Source organism: Bubalus bubalis, chromosome 11, assembly GCF_019923935.1.
Source record: "Bubalus bubalis isolate 160015118507 breed Murrah chromosome 11, NDDB_SH_1, whole genome shotgun sequence".
Lineage (NCBI taxonomy): Eukaryota > Metazoa > Chordata > Mammalia > Artiodactyla > Bovidae > Bubalus > Bubalus bubalis.
Window position 1 is genome coordinate 100,113,810 of NC_059167.1, and position 20,629 is coordinate 100,134,438.

Genomic DNA, 20,629 nt, shown 5'->3' on the forward strand with positions numbered 1-20,629 from the left:
TTCTGTTTTCCAAGGCCAAATTTTCCTGTTACTCCAGGTGTTTCTTGACTTCCTAACTTTTGCATTCCAGTCCCCTATAGTGAAAAGGACATCTTTTTTGGGTGTTAGTTCTAAAAGGTCTTGTAGGTCTTCATAGAACCATTCAACTTCAGCTTCTTCAGTGTAACTGGTTGGGGTATAGGCTTGTATTACTGTGATATATGAATGGTTTGCCTTGGAAATGAACAGAGATCATTCTGTTGTTTTGGAGATTGCATCCAAGTACTGCATTTCAGACTCTTTTGTTGACCATGATGGCTACTCCATTTCTTACAGCATATAAAAAAGGAGAGATGTTATTTTGCCAACAAACGTCTGTCTAGTCAGAGCTATGGTTTTTCCAGTAGTCATGCATGGATGTGAGAATTGGACTCTAAAGAAAGCTGAGCATTGAAGAATTGATGCTTTTGAACTGTGGTGTTGGAAAAGACACTTGAGAGTCTCTTGGACTGCAAGGAGATCCAATCAGTCCATCCTAAAGGAAATCAGTCCTGACTATTCATTGGAAGGACTGATGCTGAAGCTGAAACTCCAATACTTTGGCCACCTCATGCGAAGAGTTGACTCATTGGAAAGATCCTGATATTGGGAAAGATTGAAGGTGGTGGAGAAGGGGCCGACAGAGGATGAGATGTTTGAATAGCATCACCATGTCAATGGACGAGTTTGAGTAAACTCCACGAGTTGGTGATGGACAGGGAGGCTGGGTGTGCTGCTGTCCATGGGGTTGCAAAGAGTTAGACATGACTGAGTGACTGAACTGAACTGAAGCTATGGAACCAGGTCAGATCAGGTTAAAAGAGAATACAAATAAAAGAACAGGACCAAAGACTGAGCCCTGGAGGATGCTTACTTTCAGGGATCTTGTAGAGGAGAGAAGAAGAGGGGGGCCAGCAACAGAGATAGGGGCCCCAAAAGTGGGGAGAATCAGGCTTACCATGTGCCTGCAGTTTAAAGAAGAAACTTTTTCAAGGAGGGAATCATCAACCATGTCAACTGCTCTTAAGAAGTCAATTGGGACGAAGAGAGAGAACTGACAATTGACTGACATGGTGTCAATCTCTGGGGACTTCGATGCATGTTATAAGGTCTGCTTCACTGGAGTGATTTGGATAAATGCCCCATTTCAATGAGCTAAGAAGGAGAATGAGACCAAGACAGCAAATATAGGAAACTCTTTATAATAATTTGTTAGGAAGCACAGATGTAAATGAGCCAGTGGCTGGATGGGGACAGCAGCCCACAGCATGTTGGTACCACATGATGATAAGGCACTTCATAGGCTGCTTCGAGTAGGTTTAATAATCTGATAATTACCATTTGTTCAGCATTTACATTATATCAGGGACTGTTTCACATACTTTCTTGTATTGCACTTTTTGGTTGCTAATTTTTTACTGTAAGATAATTGCTTTACAATCTTGTGCTGGTCTCTGCCATAGCCATATATCAACATGAATCAGCCACAGGTATACATCTGCCCCTTCCCCCTGAGCCTCCCTCCCATCTCCCACTGCATCCTCTCTAGGCTATCACAGAGCCCTGGGTTGAGCTCCCTGTGCCACACAGCAAATTTCCACTGGCTATCTATTTCACATATGGTAACATACATGTTTCCATGCTACTCTCTCAATTTGTTTCACCCTCTCCCTCCCTCAAAGGAAATGGCAACCCACTCCAGTGTTCTTGCCTGGAGAATCCCAGGGACGGGGGAGCCTGGTGGGCTTCCATCTGTATGTCACACAGAGTCAGACACGACTGCAGTGACTGAGCAGCAGCAGCAGACCCTCCCACTTTGGGTCCACAGGTCTGCTCTCTACGTCTACATCTCCACACTCTGAGAAAACCATAACTGAAAGGGAAGCAACGTACCCCAGTGTTCACTGCAGCACTTGCTACATAGCTAGGACGTGGAAGCAGCCTAGATGTCTGTCAGCAGATGAATGGATACGGAAGTTGTGGTACGTATATACAATGGAATGTTCAGTTCAATTCAGTCGCTCAGTCGTGTCTGACTCTTTGCGACCCCATGAATCTCAGCACGCCAGGCCTCCTTATCCATCACCAACTCCCGGAGTTCACCCAGACTCACGTCCATGGAGTCAGTGATGCCATCCAGCCATCTCATCCTCTGTCATCCCCTTCTCCTCCTGCCCCCAATCCCTCCCAGCATCAGAGTCTTTTCCAGTGAGTCAACTCTTCACATGAGGTGGCCAAAGTACTGGAGTTTCAGCTTTAGCATCATTCCTTCCAAAGAAATCCCAGGGATGATCTCCTTCAGAATGGACTGGTTGGATCTCCTTGCAGTCTAAGGGACTCTCAAGAGTCTTCTCCAACACCACAGCTCAAAAGGATCAATTCTCTGGCACTCAGCTTTCTTCACAGTCCAACTCTCACATCCATACATGACCACAGGAAAAACCATAGCCTTGACTAGACGAACCTTTGTTGGCAAAGTAATGTCTCTGCTTTTCAATATGCTATCTAGGTTGGTCATAACTTTCCTTGCAAGGAGTAAGTGTCTTTTAATTTCATGGCTGCAGTCACCATCTGCAACGGAATGTTACTCAGCCTTAAAAAAGAATGCATTTGAGTCAGTCCTAAGGAGGTGGATGAACTGAGAGTCTATTGTAGAGAATGAAGTAAGTCAGAAAGAGAAAGGCAAATATTGAACACACATGTATGAAATCTAGCAAGATGGTACTGGTGAACCTATTTGCAGGGAGGCAATGGAGAGGAATTGCTCTTTTAATTATCAAAATATCAAATTTTTAGAAATAAAGCTACTAAAGTACAAAGACACAGTTAGTCACTTGCAAAGCTATGATTTGAAAATTGGCAATACTGCTACTGAAGTAGATGCACAAAAGAAAGTAAATAATTATTTAAAAAAAACAAACAAAAAAAAATGTAGTCCCTGAGAAGGTGAGAGAGAGCTCCAGGGGGATGGGTCTCAGAAACAAAAGCAGATGGTATGCAGAGTATACAAGTAGTTAAAATTTGTGGTAAGAACTGACATTTCTCCTCTGATTGCATCTTTTATTTATATTATTGAAAGCTAATAACTTTAAAATATTATTAAGATATTCCCTGTCCATATACAGAGACAGATAAGTTACCAGGTAATTGGTTTGTGGAAATTGCTCAGAACGGAGCCTGGGACATAGTAGGGGTCATAAAGAGATTCTATTAAGATTTCATTAAGCTCAACGCTGCTCCTGAACACTCTTGAGAAGAAGGCCGAGTGGGGACTTACAAGGGAAAGTGGTCAATTCTAGTGTGGGAGAAGCAAAAGCAGAAAAGTCTTTAAGACAAAGATGCTTGAGCTCATACTTGAGATAACTTATGTAAACTAAGTAGGTGTATTTAAGGCAAATGGATAAAGTGGAGAACAGCCAAGAGCTTTGCAGAGACAGGGAAAGCCTGCATACCCAGGGGCTCCAGAAAGAGCACACCAGCTGTTAAACCACATGGGCCACAGATAACTCTTCATGGCTGAAACATAGGTTTCAAAGAAAGTCAATGCAAGAAAGAATGTTGGCGAGTCAGGAGGGCCCAGGGACAAAGGTGCTTATATACCACACAAAAAGCCTCCAAAGCAGGTCTGCAATTCAGAAAGATGACTTTTGCTATAAAATGGGGGAGGATGCAAAATTCAAGCCAGGAAGACAAATTATTAACAGCACAGGAAGAAGAGGATCTGAAGTGATGAGGTAATCGTAATAGAAGATAAAAGTGGAGGCCAATTAAACAGAAAATTACAGAGTACACAGTATTTAACAGAAGAGAATTATGGACACTAAAGTAAAGCACAAAAAAAGAAAAAACTAAAAGCATCTCAGAAATGAGTAAACACAAACTCCCTCAAAAAGGGCCTCTACTAAAAACATAAAACAAAAGTATATGGAGTATAAGTGAGGAGGAGAGGGCAGGCAGAGAGGAGGAGGGGAAGGTGAAGAGGCAACAGTATCAACAGGAGGAGGAGGAAGGAGGAGGAGGAAGGGAGAGGAAGCAGGTGGAAGAAAGGAAGAAGGAGGAAGGGATGTGGGAAGAGGAAGAGAAGAGGATGAAAGAGAAGACAAGAAGAAAAGAGGCTGGTCAACTGCAACCAACATAAGAGAAATGTAGTGAGGAGGGAGCACCTACTTCTTACCCTTCGGTCACAGAAGCAAACCACTTGGAAGGACCTTAGCTGGCCCTGTGGATTATCTAAAGTTACTGTTGTATAGGTGCTAAAGAAGGAAAAAGCCACAGCCTTTATGAAATATGAAACACAACTGTTGCAGGTAGAACTCATAGGCAAGCAGGGAACCCTGTTGAACCGCCTAGAGGGAAGCCCAGATGGGAACTGCCAACGTGTGAGACAAGTCCCAGGGCCCTGGAGCTCCATTGCCTCTCCAGAGGACTCCAAGCCAGTTCACAGACAATGAACCACATCCTCAAGGCCAGGCTGTGTGTACTAGTTACTTTCACTGTATGGAGGAAAGCAAAGAAAGGGGCCAGAGGAACAGTCATGCTCCGGGGGCCTTACTGGTTGGCCAGAGGTCGCAGCCTTCCAAGCAACTTGGGTCAGAAGGACAAGGGATGGACAGTAGCATTGGCAGAACTGAAGAGGGAGAATGTGTCTGAAATCAAACTCTACAGGAGGTGACGACTGCATGGGTCTGTTGGATGTGGAAGGGAGAGAAACCAAAGTTGATACACATTTCTACTGAAATGAGAGCAGATCTGAAGGTGGGGGAATACGAAGTTAAGCTGGGAACACTGAGCCTGAGAGGTGGATGAGGGATCAGTCATATTCATGGATCAGCAGGTCAGGAGGAAGATCTGGGCTGGGAAAGTGGTTTCAAGCCATCAGGATGTAAGTGGTGTTAAACCATGTAGAGGGCATGCAGACCCAGCCACAGAGCCCAGCAAAGGGCACCAGGAGACATCGGTCCAAGAAGCAGAATGAGCACTGGCCAGGGCTGAATGCCAGGGCTGAACACCAAGGGAACTAAGTCACTGGTAATGTCAGGGTCAAAGCTGGTTTAGTATTCTAGCTTTAATTTAGTCAATGAGCGAAAATTATCTTAATACACTGCTGTTCACGTAACACAGCTGTTACAAAGCAGGCATAATGAGCAGGCCTAACAAGAACACAGACACATCTTGCTGCAACAATGGCATGACCTTCATAGGAGAGCAGCTTTTAGAGACAAATCCTCCCCCTGAACTCTCCCTTCTCTAGCAATTTTCTCTCCTGAACAATTTTGAATCTTTAAGAGGAGCAGCTTCTAATTAACCTAGTAATACATCCTAATCACTGTGTACTCTAGTCAAGACTTTGAAAAATCTCTAGATAGCACAGCCATGAGACTGCAAGATTTTGGGATTAAATACATGATTTTTATTAAAAAATTGACACCTTCCTTCTCTAAGCTTAAAGTATAAAAATAAAAAAGATCCCTCTCATATGTTCTCCTCCAACACCCAGTGTCATCGCTTCTGAAGGAAGTAGCAGAAGAAAGATTAAGGATCCATGGGAAAAGCTAATTAAATAGGTAACCACTGACCAACTGCTCTCGCAAAATCAACCCTATACCTTTAACTACAAAGAGATGCACCATATTTCTTTCTACTTTTAATAACCTGAAAAGCCTCATTCAGCTGCTGAAGACCCTAAAGCATGTGCTCTCATCCTAAACTTAAGATAAATTTATAAGAAAATGGACTTTTTTTACTCCAGTTGACATGATATTCAGACCATTTATATTTGTTTCCACAGTTTCAAATGAAGCTCAAAATACTCTTCCCTACCTTATAAACAGTTTTCAAGATGATAATTTCTGACACAGATTTTGTGACTTCTGAGAAATACTGTGCTCCCTAGAACATAGTTCTCAGGCTCTTCCCCAGACCCCCGTCGTGATCATCCCTGAGGGATCTGACCCACTGAGCCTGTGAAGCAACACACATGGAGTCCGCCCCCAAGGGCTCCTTGTGTGCACACGGTGAGAAGGGCCCCGGGCTTCATTTGCCTCACTGTTCCTTCCCTTCTTTCATGCACACGTGGGACACAGCGCATAGATCAAAGGGCTTCTGAAAGCTTTCGGGTTGAGGAATCTCTTTTTCTATGAGGAAAGAGCTCTCTGACATCATCCAAGTCACTGGGCCTTCAATTAACACTTTTCTTCAGCATCCATCTCTACCCCAGGCACACTCTACCCCAAGAGCTTGCTGAGGAAACCAGACACAAAGGCAAGCCAAACACAAATACTGCAAATATCTTTGGTTCCTCTTGGTGATTTTATTCTTAAATAATAAGTCTCACGTTAAATCAAAACCAGAGACTGCTTTTAAAAGGCAGCAAGAAATTATAGTCGGACACAACTGAGCGACTTTACTTTCCCTTTTCACTTTCATGCATTGGAGAAGGAAATGGCAACCCACTCCAGTGTTCTTGCCTGGAGAATCCCAGGGATGGGGAAGCCTGGTGGGCTGCCGTCTATGGGGTCACACAGAGTCAGACACGACTGAAGCAACGCAGCAGCAGCAGCACAGAGTAAATACCATTTTGCAATTTAGCAGCATAAACAACATAATACATACAAATAAGTCAAAAAAATTCTGTGATATAAATCCTATTACTGGCAGAAGAGACAGGTACAACCTTAAAAGCATCCTTGAGAACACAGCATAGCCGGATCTGACAGCCTGCATACAACATCTACATGCTGTGAAACTGTACATTCAGCTTCTCAGGAATTATGGATAAACTCTAAATTTAAAGACCATTTCTCTGCTGGTTTGAGCCCCAAAGGGGGAGGGGACACTTTGAATTGAACTGACAAGGCACCCACCCTTGAATGAACGTTATTCACCCTTTCTTTTTCTCTTAGGAAGAAGAGTGTCAGGCAGTACAGCAAGTGGAGCGTGGCCATCAAGATGACTGTGAGACGCTGGAGGAATAGAAGACGAAAATCTCTTCATTTTTCTAAACAGCCTTTCCTGTGTGTCTAGCGGGGGAGTTCTGAAAACCAGAGTGGGCCAGTGGAGTCAGTCTGCAGAGAAGCCAGCTTCTAGCCTCTAGATCTGCACACTCTGATTCTGGCATTTCAACTCCCTCTAAGGCAGCATGTCCACCTCCAGTCAGAAGCCGTCCTTTGACTCCCATGGGTCTCTTCTTCCTACCCCCACCTTGCCTCTCACATCCCAATAAAACACACAGAGGACACACTAGATGCTTAGAAGTGCATACGCCAGCTGACCCGGCCACTCCACAAGACAGACATGACTGCAGTGGGACCAACGTGGGGGCTCCAGTTCCCTGGTTTTAATGGAATCCAAGCCTCGAAAAGACCCTGATGTTGGGAAAGATTGAGAGCAGGAGGGGAAGGAGACGACAGAGGATGAGATGGCTGGATGGCATCACCGACTCAATGGACAAGAGTTTGGGTAAACGCTGGGGGTTGGTGATGGACAGGGAGGCCTGGTGTGCTGCGGTTCATGGGGTCGCAAAGAGTCGGACACGACTGAGTGACTGAACTAAACTGGACTAAAGCCTTGAAAAAGAGTAGAGGAGAATGTGGTGGGATCCACTCACACTAAAAATGAGATTTGTACATGTGATTACACATTCAGATTTGTGCTCACAAGTATAAATACATACAGATATATATAAACAAATAGAAGTAAGCACAATTATCACTCATCACTCCCTTTACCTAGAGGACTAGATGATGTAGCCAGCCTGGGGTACCATTCAGGACGTGTTTTACTTTTTGGTGATGTCTTTTTCCCATCTACATGACTCTTGATGCTCGTCTTAGTCAGACTTCATCTCTATAGAAATGCTGAGGGAGAAATAACATTTTATAATATACTGTTATTTGCACATTATTAAAATCATGAAATTGCAGCCCCCCCCATTTGTAATTTATAACTAACCCAAGAAGCGTCCCGAACATTAAAGGACCAAGGGCTGAAAGCATTTCAAAACGCCCAGCCACCGGTGTCCCTTATTATCTGTTAGCAGGCTTTGCTAATTCAACCAGGATGAATTTTACAGATGGTTATTAGAGACTTGAAGAATTCCGCTAAACACTAAGCTATTGTGCTCTGCTTATTTAAGTCGAATCTTCTAAATGTCGGGTTTTTTACTAACAGAAAATGATCTCACTGATCCATCAACAGTTGATTATCCAAAGTGCTAAAGGCAGCTAGTCAGAACAAGGCTCATTTTGCTTTGGCCTTCATCCCATCAGAACTTGGAAAAATGACTGAGATTTTAAAGCACAAACTTCCCAGGCAGTAAGCATTAAAAGAGAGTAGACTGAAGATCTGTCTTCCCAGTTCTACTTATTCTCAATAAGTAGAGCTGGAGAAACTTCTCTCTGGAATGTTTCCTAGAGCAGCCTCTAGGATCTAAATAAAGCCTGATGATCTGCGGTGGAGCTGATATAATAATAATAAAGTACACAATGAATGTAATGAACTTGGAATCATCTCAAAGCCAGGCCCTCACCCCAAGTCTTCAATCATCCCAAAGCCAGGCCCCCAGCCCCAGTCGGTGAAAAAATTGTCTTCCATGAAACCAGTCCCTGGTGCCAAAAAGTTTGGGGACCACTGTCCTAGAGCTCTGTCTGCTTACGGAGAAACACTAGAGTCGTCTTCTACCTCTGGCCCAGAGCACTGTCTACTTATAGGAATATACCAGTGTCTCCTTCCACCGCTGGCCTAGAGCACTGTCTACTTATAGGAATATACCAGTGTCTCCTTCCACAGCTGGGCCTTATGCTGAGTGCCATGCTCAACGCAGGGTGTTACTGTAAGCCTCCTGCCAAATATTCTCAGAGAGGGATTATACCACTTAACACACACTGGAGCCTCAACTGTACATACCACCCTCACACACACCCCCACACACACCCAGCCACATACAACCTAAAGGCATAGAAACTATCCAAAGAGCTCACTTTTCATCACATGTTGGGCTACCAGCTTATTTATCTATTGCTCCATAAAATTTCAAAAACCATTCAGTTTGGCTATCTCTCCACAAAATGGGAAGAAAACTGCTTAACCTAAGACTTTTAATCCCCATATTCCTTCTCTATAAAAGAGTGAGAACTCAGTCCTTTTTGGTTTTACCATATTGCTAAATTACCCGTTATAAAAGCTGGTTCTTCTTTTAGAAAAGGATGGCTAAAGAATAGATTTTTAAAGGAAATAAAATCAAGCAATTGGGGAGAATTTCCCTAGTAAGTTTTGGGTGTTTTTGAGGAAAATTCACAGCAAGCGGGCAGAAGAGCTTGAATTGCTGAAAATGCAGGATTAATCCCTGTCCCTCCACTCCCCTACTCCTCCTTTCCCTCTCCAGAAAGTGTGGGATTTCCCTCTGGCTGCCAAGCAGGAACTCTGTTACCTCTGACATTACCAAACTCTGATTTTCATACAGCTTAGATTTTAAGAACAATTGTGTCCCTTGAAACATATTAGCCACCAAGAGGTGAATGTGATTGGTTCAACCTTAATGAGGAGGAAGGTGTCTGTGTTTGGAGGGTGGGGCGGTTCTTTAACCTTCTGCATAAAGAACTACAGCTTTCCTGAATCAGAAATAAAGTAAAAATGGAAATCTGTGGATATTCTGGTTACCTGGCAACCCAAACCCACGGGCGGCCTTGCCTGCATCCTAATGCCCTGCAGCATGAAAGATGCAGTCAGAAGGGATTCCCTTTATGTGCAGCTTCTGGTCCATTCATTCAGTCTCAATTATTTGGTTTCCAAGTCAGTAACCCAGATTTCTGCAGGCTATAATACTTGTCTCTGCCAGAAAGGAAGCTTCCACTAGGGAATTTACCATAACACCTTTTAAAATGAATAAATGTTTTGCAAACCCCTCTGGGAAAATGGTATCGAAAGGGAAAATCAGGAAGGGGTGTGGGTAATATTGCATAGCTGCCCTGCAGTTCCTTCCCATGGCTCGAGGAAATCTGCAGTGTTGTGCCTATTTCATCCCAACCTCACTGCCTGAGGCTCCACTGGGGAAACTGGTTATCACACTGCGATTTATCTATAAATAATCAGCCCAAACAGTCACCTGCCTGGTATAACAGTAAAACAGAAAAAGCTGCAGCCTTCCACACCTTTGCTTCAGCTTTGGAGGTTCCAGCTCCACCCCCACTCCAGGCTAAGCCCCTGTTCATCATTTTTTGTTCCGTCTATTACCTAAACTAGAAATAATATTCTAGTGTTGTTTCTGTTGCTGCTGCTTTGAGTTTGTGAGTTAAATAAACGATCTGGAGACTACTTGAGAACCATGTGCTGAATTCTAAACTAGAAAACAATATTAATAAACATTTCACTCTTGACAGAAGAAAAAGGCTGTGTTATCTCCCTAGGTTTTTAGACTAAATATCGATGGTTCTTACAGTGATTTTGTTCATCCCCACCCAACCAATCCAAACAAATTTATCCGCTCAATGTCTTTTAAAAATCTAGTTTTCCCAGAGCCTGGTCCATTGTTCTTCATTTACATGTCTCCGTTCAGTTCAGTTCAGTCGCTCAAGTCGTGTCCGACTCTTCGTGACCCCATGAATCGCAGCACGCCAGGCCTCCCGGTCCATCACCAACTCCCGGAGTTCACTCAGACTCACGTCCATCGAGTCAGTGATGCCATCCAGCCATCTCATCCTCTGTCATCCCCTTCTCCTCCTGCCCCCAATCCATGTCTACCAATGACTTAAAAATTTCAGTGAAAATCAAGTCTTAATGCTTTTTTCAATTTATCAGCATTTTTGTCAAAAATTTCTATGAAGGATGGGGAATTTATAGGTATTACAATATAGAAAGAAAAGTTAATCCCCTGTAAATTTTATTCATTTAACAAAAGAAGAAGATTGAGGAACTAACATATATAACACTATGCTAAAGTGTGTGTGTGTGTGTGTGAGGCACAAAGACAAACACAACACAGTCTATTCTTAGAGAACTTAAGTTCTAAAATGAAAGACATTATATGTATGTATACATTTTACTGTTACACAAGAAAAGTGCTGAAGACAAAAGAAACAAGCAAATGTACTCTGACAAGCATGTGAGATAGTTACAATATTTTCCTCTGGGGTGATAGAAAAAGCCAAGAAGGCTTTAGGGAAACGACAGCATTGGATGCAGGCTGACGGATGGGTAGAATTTCAGTAGAGATGGAAAGGGCAATCGAGCTGGAGGAAATGGAGTGACCATAGGCACAGCAGACAAGAAAGTTCAGGCAACGTCCAGAAACTGGTCAAGGGTCCAGTATAGACAATGCACAGGATACAGAACTGTCCATTTCAAATAGGGAATATCAATTAACATACAATGATGCCTTCCACAATTCATTCCCTCATTAATTCAGCAAACATTTACCAGGGACCCACTCAACTTGGCAGGGGCTTAAAAATATTTTTTTAAAAACCTTAAACCTAAAATTCTGCTATAAATTTTGATAAGGCCCTTCCCCAGAGTTGTTGATCAGAAATCATCATGTCTGCCTTGAGATAGTTGATGTTGCTCAAACATTCTATGTTTAATATACCATTTATGAAGAAGTTTCATCACTCCAAGGGGGCAACAGAACAGTTGTTGAAGGAAACTGGTTCAAAGCAAAAAACTTTCATACCATTACAACTATCCTGACTACATGCAGCCATGCAAAAGTTATTTCTTGGGTTTCAGAAGAATGTCTTCAATAAGTCCAGGTGGGAGAAGGCGAGGGTGGGATGATTTGATTTGAGATGATTTGAGAGAACAGCAATGAAACATGAGTATTACCATATGTGAAATAGATGGCCAGTCCAGGTTCGAGGCATGAAACAGCCGGTGCGCTGGGACAAACCTGAGGGATGGGATGGGGAGGGAGGTGGGAGGGGGCTTCAGGATGGGGGACACATGTACACCCATGGCTGATTCACGTCAACGTACGGCAAAAACCATTACATTGTAAAGTAATTAGCCTCCAAATAAATTAATTAGAAAAAAAAAGTCCAGGTAAACAGTAGCAACTGCAGCCGCAGTGAAACTGAGAAAATAGCTTTGAGAAGTGGCAAACATTTGAAAACTGGTAGGAAGCTTCATCACGATGCATCCTTACCTCTAATATTGAGATCATCTGATGTGGCCTGTATTATGAAAGTTAATCCAAGTTAAGGTACAGCTATAAAAGTCACTTCCATCCAAGCACCTTGACAGCAGTCTTGTCTTTGGAGGTATTAGCCTTGATTTAGAGAGTTTTCACATTTATATTTTGGCTATACTATCTGAGCCACCAAATAAAGCAAGGACATTAGGTCAGCACAAGTCATTACAACATCATAATGGCTAAAACTGAGTTACCTAATATTTTTCTAAACCATCTTTGCAGGTCAAAGGTTATTAGTTAAAGACAGACAGATAAAAACCAACAGTTATTAACTGCTTGTTCTGTGTCACATTAATTATCACATCCAAGAGACAGAGGCATGCCAAAGGGAATATAATTAAATGTAATGCTTTCATTTAAGCTGTGATAAACATAAGTCTGTGGCTGAGACTAGCCCAACATCTCTTGACCTCTTTCCCCCAGCATTTTCCAGGACATTTAGGGGTTATCTAAATAATCCCTAAACATCTAGGATTGAGATATTAGAGCAGACTGAGGCTGAGGCAGAGTTGCAGAGATCCAAGACTGCTCCTCAAGAAGGAGGCTCAGGAAGGAGGGTCAGCAAAAATGATTACCACAATTAAACAGATGGGATTCAAAGCAAACTGATCCATGTGACACCGTGGACTCTTCCAGAGTGAGGAGAATAAAGGACACAGCACCAGGATTCTCATGACTTCCTCTCTGCAAGAAGAGAGAGAGAGCTGAACAATCACCATGTACATATTACATAGCATTCAGCTTCAAAGGGCTCTACTCACTAGGGCACATTCTTCACATTCACATACATGGACACAAAGTTTTCATTCACATTATGAATGAGCTTGATTTTCCTTGAAAAATCCATGTCAATGGAATTCCATGGGTTAGCACTACAAGAATAATGAGGGAGATCTCCTTATTTGTAGACACTGAAAAATAAGTCTGAGGATTTTTAATTATTATTAACTAATTTCTCTCTTTTATTGTTACCCACAAAGGATTTTTTTTGTCTTCAAATCAACACCAATATTTCAACTCCATTTTGATGACCTACATCAAAAGTCATAAAACTATATATAATAATATCCCTGAAACCAAAGTATGTAATGCTACGATCATAACAAGGTATTTCCTTATTATTTGAACATTGTAAGTATTTAGCCTAATTAGAGAATCAGTTCAGTTCAGTTGCTCAGTCATATCCGCCTCTGCAACCCCATGGACTGCAGCACGCCAGGCTTCCTGCTCCATCACCGACTCCCAGACCTTGCTCAAACTCACATCCGTCAAGTCAGCGATGCCATTAGAGAACAGGCTTGAGCAAATGAGATCACACACGTGAAGACACTCTGTACCCACAGAACACAACATGAACCTAAGGGGCTTGTCCCCTTCCTATTCCCCGTGCTCTTCAGGAACTACTGAGTCACAGTAAACAGGGTAAAATCCGAGGCCGTCTCTCCTGTAAGTCACGTCGCGGCTCCTTTGCTGTCGCAAACTGAGTTATGATAAGCCCTCTAGTTGCTTCAAACTGGGTATGAAGTTTACTACCATAGACCGAATTACACAAAATGCTCATATTCAATCATTTTTAACCTACAAGAATGGCCATTCCATGTTTCAACCAAATATAAACCATTAGCCTTTACTTTTTACATCCCTAATTATACATATCACAAATAATTTGCTAGGATTCTGATAAGATTTACATTTAAAGAAGATGAGTAGGAACTATACTGTGCCAAAGAATGAGAGTACTCCAGAAGAATTCAGAAGGAGATAGGAAAGGGGCAGCTTTTCTGACTGAGATTGACGGGAACGTGCATACCAGGAGGGGACCAGTGAAATAAAAGAAATACTAGATAAAACACATCTTACTCTGTGATCTGGAGACGTGCTGCTAGCTGCCTGTAAAATGATATTAAAAGCCTCTCTCTTCTCTCAGAATATCACCTAAAGCCCACAGCTGAGGATAATAGGTACTAAGAGCCCCCACATTCTAAAGCGAACTGCCGGCATGCTTCTACAGAACTAACAGCCATGCAGCCATGACCCACTACTCCCACCAGCCTGTATAAGTAACAGATTGGAAATTCTAGAATCCCTACGGGTTACTCAGCTGTTGGCCTAGCAGTGGTTCTCCAACCAAGTAGAGGCTGAAAATGTGAGGAGGCATTTTGGGGAATGTTACTGGCATTTAATGGACAGGATCCAAGAATGTTAAAGATCAATGCAATATAAGGAGAGCCCTGCACAGCAAAGAATTTTCCCATCCAAATTTGCAATAGTGCTCATATTAAGCAATACTAGGATTAGGAATTCCTTGGCAGGCCAGTGGTTAGGACTCCACACTTCCACTAAGAGGGGTCCAGCTTCAATCAGAGAACCAAGATCCTGCAAGATGAATAGCAAGGCTTAAAAAAAAAAAAAAAAAAAAGGCATAAGTATAAAAAGATGAAAGCTTCCCATTTGTTATGGATGGACCTTGGGGGTATTATGCTAAGTGAAATAAGCCAGATGGAAAAGACAAATACTGTATGATTTCACTCATTTGTGGAATATAAAAAATAATTAACAAAATAAACACACAGATACAGAAAACAGAGTAGTGGTTACCTGATAAGAAGGTGGGTAGATGGAGGAAGAGAGAGTAAAGGGGGTCAGCTCGATGGTACTAGATGAAAACTAAACTTTTGGTCATGAGCACACTGTCGTGTGTAAGAGCCCAAAATACAATGTTGTTCAACTGAAACTTCTGTAATATTATAAACCAATGTCACCCCAATAAAAATCCACACACACACAAATAAATAGCCAAACAAAGGGCTTTAAAACATGAAAAAAGAAATCTGGCATAAGGTGAAAGTCCCATGGCTGCTCCACTCTGCTCTGAGGACAAGGCTATTCTCCTGCCCCAGAGCCGAGTGGTATGGGATTTGAGAAATTAGCAGAGGCTGCAAAGAACACCGGACATCCATTCCCCAGCCAGATGCCACGTATTCGTGGACTTCTTGATCTGCCTCTGCGACCTTTTCAGCAAAGAATACAAGGAATTAGCTGTGGGAAGATGATGGCCAAAGAAAGGGGCGGTGATGTAGTGGTCTGCCCCCCACCTTAAGTGTACCTCCTCTGAGTCAAACGGACACTGTGGGAGCCAGGCAGGCTTGAGCTGTGTGGCCAAAGGGCAGCCTACTGGGCAATAAAAGCATTGTCATTTGATAACAGCCATTCAGAGGACATGGCCAGCCAAGGATGAAACAGCATTCTCAAACAGGAGACATGTGCCCCTTCCTCCATTCTTCCTCCCAAACCTACAAGAAAGAGGAGCCCCAGGAGAGGGAAGGAAAGGGAGCTCAGAACGAAACAAGGAGCAAGCCAGGCTCCCACCATTGCAGTCCCCTCACCAACACAGGTCTTGGGGGACTCAAGCCAAACCTGGCAGAGGAGAGTTCTCTACTGGGGATGAGGCTGAGGTTTTAGCCTGAATAAATTAAGCTGGCCTGGAATTTTATGCCCAAAAGTGTCCAGGAAGCAGTGAAATCTGCCCAAGACACTGTTGAGATGGAAAAGACTCGGCGGCACATGTTTGATGGTAAAAAGGAGATAAGAAACGAAGCTATTTCACATTTGCATCTCACCAAATCCTGGTTAATAACAAACATTCTTGGCTGACACTTTTTCTACATGAAAGTAGAATGGAAAGATTTTTAAAGTAACTAAAAACTACCAAAAATTTCATAATAACAGCTGTCTGTATTGGTCAGAGTCAAAAGCTACAAGCAACAAATGAATTTTAGCTCTCTTAGGCAAAGAGTAAATTTGCTGGAGAATATCACAGGCTTAGAATTCATTCATTCAATAAATACTTATCAAGCACTACTATGTGTCAGATATTATTCTGGGCACTGGGATACAACAGTGAACAAGAGCCAAATTTTCTTCCTTCATGAAACTCAACCTCTAACAGGAGAGGCAGACAAAAAAAGATGATAGATGATGCTAAAATAAAAACTAAAGCTAGGATGGGGAGAGGGAGTTCTGGGGTAGGCGGGCTGCTCCTTTAAATAAGAACAGTTTCAGGAAGATGTCACCTGTTTAAGTTGACATGTGAGCAAAGTCCTGGCAGAGGTGAAGGCATGGAGCAATCCTGGCAGTAGATACGGGCCTTCACCCCTGGATGCTCCGACCACTGCAGATGGCACCGATGAGGCTGTGACCACCATCAAATTCTAACCATCCCTTCATTGGTCTCCCTCACTGGTTCTCACCCCTCACTCTTAGCAAAACATCTATATGGCTGAAGGAAACCAAGATATGTCACTCCAAAATATACCTCTGATATAAAAAATAATTTCAAGCTGAAGGCAATTGGGCAACAGCAAACGCAGGAAACACTTCCCATATCCTCCCCCGTTTTCTGCCTAAAAGCAGGATATAAATTCTGCTTTAACTTACCAGCCCAGAGACCCCACCAGAGGAACCTGTGTGCAAACCTTACTCATTAGTTCCCTCCCAGATATTTACCTTCCAAGTTTGCAGTCCTTGGAAGCCTAAAATCACTTTCCTCTGTCTTGTCACTTCTCCACAAATGTACTGTTCTTCGCTGAAGACTCTATGTAAGCCAGACTTCTAAGCCATCATCTGAGTTACTCTTTATAATGGACACGCACTGCACGTTAGTCAATGTCTCTTGTTAATGTGTTTCTTTTTAAAGAGCCCCAGCTGAAAAGCTTTCTGCATGTGAGCATGCATTTCAGTAGTGTCTGACTCTTTGCGACCCTCTAGACTGTAGCCCTGGAGAAGGCAATGGCACCCCACTCTGGTACTCTTGCCTGAAAAGTCCCATGGACGGAGGAGCCTAGGGGGCTGCAGTCCATGGGGTTGCGAAGAGTCGGACACGACTGAGCGACTTCACTTTCACTTTTCACTTTCATGCATTGGAGAAGGAAATGGCAACCCACTCCAGTGTTCTTGCCTGGAGAATACCAGGGACGGTGGAGCCTGGTGGGCTGCCGTCAGTGGGGTCGCACAGAGTCGGACACAATTGAGGCGACTTAGCAGCAGCAGCAGCAGCAGACTGTAGCCCACCAGGCTCCTCTGTCCATGGAATTTTCCAGGCAAGAATACTGGAGTGGGGTGCCTTTCTCTGTTCCAGGGCATCTTTCCCTCCCAGGGATCGAACCCGAGGCTCCTGCGTCACCTGCACTAGCAGGCAAATTCTTTACCAGGGTGGCTTCCCAAGTGGTAAAGAATCTACCTGCCAATGCAGGAAATGCGGGCTTGATCCTTAATCCAGGAAGATCCCCTGGAGGAGGAAATGGCAACCCACTCCAGTGTTCTTGCCTGGGAAATCCCACGGACATAGAAGCCTGGCAGGCCACAGTCGGTGGTATCACAAAAGAGTTGGACAACACTGAAAGACTACACAACAAGAATGAAGCTGAAAACATAAGGTGGTTGGAAGGAGAGTCTTGCCCTGCCCTGGGGCCAAGCCAGGTTATGTGAACCCTGCCCTGGTTCCAGGGCTGGGCAGAGGGAGGACAAGCAGAAGTTACATTCACTGGGGTTCCTTCTGCTTTGGAAGGATGGATGACTACCACACTGTTGCTCTTGAGAACCTACTCTGTCTTTAAAGAGGTTAAATGGCTTACTCTGGTGCTGAGGTGGAGCAGGAATTTAGACTCAGTTCTCAGCTAACCCCAAATCCCGTGGCCCTAATCACAATGAGAACTGCCTCCCCACGTGAGCAATTCCTTGTTTCTTGCCAGCAGGTAAGGGGAGGGAATGGCTGCTCCCAAGATCACTGTCAGCCATGGACTCCCTAAGAAAGTATTTTGTATCAAGTCTCAGGGTCCTCACTCTCATTTCAGGTCTTCCTTACAGCTTGCCTCTCCTCATGTTCTCCCTGCAAGCGGCCAGCTCCTAATCAAACTAGCTAATGGTCTGACCGTCCAGGTCAGGCAGTCAGTAAGTTCAGTCACTCAGTCGTGTCCGACTCTTCACCACTCCATGAATCTCAGCACGCCAGGCCTCCCTGTCCATCACCATCTCCCAGAGTTTGCTCAAACTCACGTCCGTCAAGTTGGTGATGTCATCCAACCATCTTATCCTCTGTCATCCCCTTCTCCTCCCACCTTCAATCTTTCCCAGCATCAGGGTCTTTTCCAAGGAGTCAGTTCTTCGCATCAGGTGGCCAAAGTATTGGAGTTTCAGCTTCAGCATCAGTCCTTCCGATGAATATTCAGGACTGATTTCCTTTAGGGTGGACTGGTTCCTCTAGGATGACCCTCCAGGTCACTGCTTCTCAAAATGTGGTTCTCAGAACAGCTGCACATCATCTAAGACGTCATTAGAAATGCCGAATCTCACACCCCACAGCCAGATCTACTTAATCTGAAACTGGGGGTGGGGAAGCAATCTCTTTTAACAAGGCCTCCAAGTGATTCTGATAGAAGCTTCAGTTGGAGAACCACCGCTATAGGTCCGCTGTTGCAGACATAGTACCTTCTCAATGCGGGTCCCCATCTGGAGCAGCTGTTGACCTATTTGTCAATAAACTCCTCTTTCACAGACACTGACTGGCTTCACAAAGCACCCCCAGCATGTGCACAGGAAATCTCGACCTTAAAAAGGCTGTAAGGATTTGTTCTTACCTATAAAGTCTACATCAAGCCTACAAAACCTTCAGAAATTAAAGTCAACATTCCTCTAAAGAGAATGTGCAGATACATACAATCCTGCATTCTGATGATCATTGGTGGGATAGACGCCATGATACCTTGAATTATGAGGCCATGGGGAAAAACTATGTGTTTATATATGGCATCCATGATATTAAGAGTGCTTGATAAATATTTTAAAAATACTTTTTGATTTATTAGAATAGTTGAATCCTGACTATCTTGTTGGGTAACTATGTATCATAGGCTTTCCATGGGTACAGAGTTCACTCACTGTGAAATCCACAGAAAGGCGAGATGATTAAAAACAGTGAAATTGTTATGGCTTTTATAAAGGCAGGTTCGTACCCCTGGGCAAAGCTTCCTACAGCTCTTTTTCACCAAAGCAAAAATGAGACTCCTCTGTTTCCATGGATTTATGATTCTCATGAGCTTTGGGAAAAACATTCCAGTATTCATCCCCAGTGAAATTTTACTTCATAATACCTCAAAAAATGACTTTTTTCTGACTTCTAAGTAGCTTGCACATGTCTTTTGATAGCTTAATTTATTTATTAATAACATTTAATTGTTCTTATTACTGAAACTATATATATTCATTGTAAAAATGACAGATTAATTTTGTTAAATCACTACTTTGTGTTTTTCTTTTCTTTCTAAAATTCAGTTTTATAATTAGTAGAATTTATCAGGTGATGAACCCATCTTTTTAGAGCTTAATGCAAGAAAGCAGTATTGGTTTCTCTTTCTCTAATGCCAAATAGCAGCCCTATCCTTATGTTTTTCTGAAGATGCTGGTTAACAATATTTAATAAAATGCACACTGTATTTCAGTGAAAGTATAAGGTCAAGTTAAGTAAAATATAGTTATTTAAAATGCATTTAATATCTTCCTGCAGTCCTGAGTCACGTTTTTGCCCAAACTTTTCTTAAGCCAATGAGAACAAAACAATCTGCCCCTCCTGTACTCTTCCAAGGACTGAAGGCTGTTTTATAGATGAGACTATTGAGAAACTCTGAGAGTGAGGAAAGACAGGGTACAGAAGATTTAGTGTCTATCCATGGTGATCCAGTGTAGCTACAAGGCAGCTCCACCATGCTGCTCACCTCTATTACTGCAGTCTGTCTTGATAGAAAGAGAGCATCATTTGTTAGCAATAAAATAGATGAGCAGTTCAAATTAGATAAGAATAGGGGTAAGCCTGGAGAAGGCAATGGCACCCCACTCCAGTATTCTTGCCTGGAAAATCCCATGGACGGAGGAGCCTGGTGGGCTGCAGTCGATGGGGTCCCTAAGAGTCGGACACGACTGAGCAACTTCACTTTCACTTTTCACTTTCATGCCTTGGAGAAGGAAATGGCAACCCACTCCAGTGTTCTTGCCTGGAGAATCCCAGGGACGGGGGAGCCTGGTGGGCTGCCGTCTATGGGGTCACATAGAGTCGGACACGACTGAAGTGACTTAGCAGCAGCAGCAGCAGGGGTAAGCTATAGAGTTTTTCGGTAATCTTTTTGTATTTGTGATAATAAAACGTATGTGATGTGTTAGGTCCCATCATCTAAATATATCTAAACACGCTTTGCCAGACACAACATGTTATCATTGATTCCAAGGTAGTACTTCATTAGATCACAAATGTAACAAAGAACCTTTAAAAAAATAAACATAAAATAATGAAGCCTAAAACTCAAGGAGGAGAATGTATTTTCAAACCTTTATTTTTTAGCCAACACGGAGTTCCTGCAGCAAAGAGCCTAAAGCTGA

The 20,629-nt window shown here is 43.1% G+C and overlaps 1 long non-coding RNA gene across 3 annotated transcripts; it reads right to left on the reverse strand.

Annotated features, from left to right (window-relative positions):
* Window positions 1-10,327: 10,327 nt before the first annotated feature.
* LOC123328261 lies at window positions 10,328-19,918 on the reverse strand. Of its 3 annotated transcripts, none has more exons than XR_006543101.2 (2): window positions 18,319-19,918; window positions 10,328-12,886 (listed from the first exon to the last, which is right to left on the reverse strand). It is a non-coding gene; the product is annotated as an uncharacterized LOC123328261 (long non-coding RNA). The 3 variants fall into 3 exon arrangements; XR_006543102.2 differs by lacking the exon at window positions 18,319-19,918 and adding an exon at window positions 18,257-18,315; XR_006543103.2 differs by lacking the exon at window positions 18,319-19,918 and adding an exon at window positions 16,709-16,835.
* Window positions 19,919-20,629: the final 711 nt, after the last annotated feature.